The 2,702-nt window shown below is 42.4% G+C and overlaps 1 protein-coding gene across 3 annotated transcripts in view; it reads left to right on the top strand.

The window, feature by feature from the left end:
• AGTPBP1 (ATP/GTP binding protein 1) overlaps positions 1-2,702 on the top strand; it is a 121,712-nt gene that overhangs the window by 109,809 nt on the left and 9,201 nt on the right. The gene's annotated exons all lie outside the window — the stretch shown is intronic.

The following is a 2,702-nucleotide window of genomic DNA, read 5'->3' as shown; positions in this document are numbered from 1 at the left end:
GGTCGATTCGGCTACTGAAACTTGTGTATGCTTTGCCAAGTTCTTAAGCTGTGTTTTTCAGCTCCATCAAGTCGTGTATATTCTTTTCTAAGCTGTTTATTCTAGTTAGCATTTCATCTAACTTTTTTTCAAGGTTCTTAGTTTCTTTGCATTGGGTTAGAACCTGTTCTTTTAACTTAGAGAAGTTTGTTATTACCCACTTTCTGAAGCCTGTTTCTGTCCATTCATCAGACTCATTCTCCATCCAGCTTTGTTCCCTTGCTGGTGAGGAGTTGCGATCCTTGGATGAGGAGAGGCATTCTGGTTTTTGGTGATTCCATCCTTTTTGTGCTGGTTTCTTCCCATCTTCATGGATTTATCTACCTGTGGTCTTTTTAGTTGGTGACTTTTGGATGGGGTCTTTGAGTGGATGTGTTTTTTGTTAATGTTGAAGTTATTTCTTTCTGTTTTTTAGTTTTCCTTCTAACAGACCCCTCTGCTGCAGGACTGCTGGAGGTCCACTCCAGACCCTCCTTGCCTGGAGATCACCCGTGGGGGCTGCAGAACAGTAAGGGTTGCTGCTGGTTTCTTTTTCTGTTATCTTTGTCCCAGAAGGGTGCCCGCCAGATGTCAGCCTGAGCTCTCCTTTATGAGATGTCTCTCTGGATATATAGGGATCAGGGAGCTGCTTGAGGAGACAGTCTGTCCCTTATAGGAGCTCAAGTACTGTACTGGGAGCTCCGTTGTTTGTTCAGGGCTGCTGGGTAGGTACCTTTAAGTCTGCTGCAGTGGAACTCATAACTGCCTTTTTTCCCAGGGGCTCTGTCCTGGGAAGGTGGGGCTTTATTTATAAGTTCCTGATGTGCTGTTGCCTTTTTTCAGAGATGCCCTGCCCAGCAAGGAGGTAGTCTAGTCACAATCTGCCAACAGAGGTGTTGCTGAGCTGCTGCAGGCTCTCCCCTGCTGCTGTGCAAACTTCCTTGTGGTTTTGTTTACAGAGGTACAGTTACAACTGCCTTGGTAATAGCGGTCTGCCTCAGCAATGGCGGACTGCCTCAGCAATGGTGGATGCCCATCCCCCTACTGAGCTGGACCATCCTGGGTCCAGCTGTGCTTACTGCTAGACTCTCAATCCAGAGTGTTTTAGATTGCTGGTCTTTGTGGCGGGTGAGACCTGCCAAGACAGATCACCTGGCTCCCTGTTTCAGCCCCCTCTTTTTCAGTTGAATGGGCGGCTCTGTCTCCCAGGCATTCTAGGCGCCAGTTGAAACAGCTGCCCAGGTTTGTGTGAGTTTTTGTGCTGAAACCTGTGGCCCCAGCTGAAACAGCTGTGCTGGAAACTTGTGGAGCTTTTCGGCCGGGAATCTCCTGGTCTGTGGGCAGTAACAACTTGTTTGGAAATGCAGTGATCACTCACCCTCTGCATTGTTCTCCCTGGGAACTGCACTCCAGAGCTGTTCTTATTCGGCCATCTTGGATCCTCCCCTCCCAAAACGTGTTTTTTAATGCAAATTTATTACCCCTTTAGCCCTTTTAGTGTGGAACTACCTATATCTTCCTTAGTGCTTCCACTGTCTTTTTGGCTTAGCTATAGTACAGGGAGTTCTGTGAATCAACTTCGAATCCTTGCTTTGTATACAGTGAGCATGAATGAGTCACAATGGAAGATTCTTAATTTTGATTCCATAATGTGTATAAATAAATTAACCCAAATTAAAAGATCAATTGCAAATCCAGAAAAATATTTTCAAACAATGGGTCCGCTGGAGGATTAGTGTATGTGTATGTATACAAACTTTTTAACATGAAAATTTATACCACAAAATAAGGGAACCCTGTATCCAGGAACAAAAAAGTTACCTATGAAGAATTGCAACTGCTTAACAGATATATAGAAAAGTGCTTCCTAGTAGTCAAAGAAATACAAATTAAAATAGCAGTAAGATAATATTTCTTATCTACCACATCCAAAATTTTTTTGTAAAACACTATAGTATCCAATGTTGGCAAAGAATAGAGCAGTTGAAATAGATACTCTCATGTATAGTTACTGGAAATACACATTGATACAAATGTTTTTGGAGAGTTTGCTGTTCTGGTCAGTTTGCAGTAAGCATTAAAATTGATGATAATATCTGATTTTGTATGTACATTTCAGTGCTTAGGAAATCATTATAAACAAAAGAAAAATTTTTGCAAAAAAGATTTTTATTGCCGTTTTGTATAATAACAAAATTTTGGAAATGACTTAAATATACACCTTATCCAAAAAAGAATGATCTGGCCCAAAATGTTTGCTGCTGTCATTCAGAAACCCTGGACTAGGATCTTATCTTTCAAAAATAACTCATGTCATGGCATTCTTCCCTGTCTTGGCTTCCAATCTCATTCAAAGTAAAAGCCCCAATTTTTATAGTCTGTATGGTTCTCCAGTGCTTGACATTCATCTTACTCATTCTGTCCCAGCCATCCTATCCTTGCTGTTCTTTGAACACCTCCGGTATTCCTCCACTCTGGGAGCTATGTCCTGCAGTCCTCTCTGCCTGGAATGCACCTCTTGTGTGGTGCCCTCACCTTCTTAAAGTCTTTGCTTCTATTTCACCCGCTCAGTGAGGCTCCCTAATCAATGACATTTAGAGATGCCACCTCCCTCTGCTCTCTTGGTTCTTCCAATCCACATTATGTCCTGCCTGTCCTTCCCTCCTTTTTTTTTTTTTTTTTTT

The sequence above is a fragment of the Cebus imitator genome, unplaced genomic scaffold (assembly GCF_001604975.1).
Source record: "Cebus imitator isolate Cc_AM_T3 unplaced genomic scaffold, Cebus_imitator-1.0 Scaffold553, whole genome shotgun sequence".
NCBI classification, from domain to species: domain Eukaryota; kingdom Metazoa; phylum Chordata; class Mammalia; order Primates; family Cebidae; genus Cebus; species Cebus imitator.
Note: the sequence above shows the minus strand (reverse complement) of the source record. Positions and strands in the feature narration are given on the sequence as shown.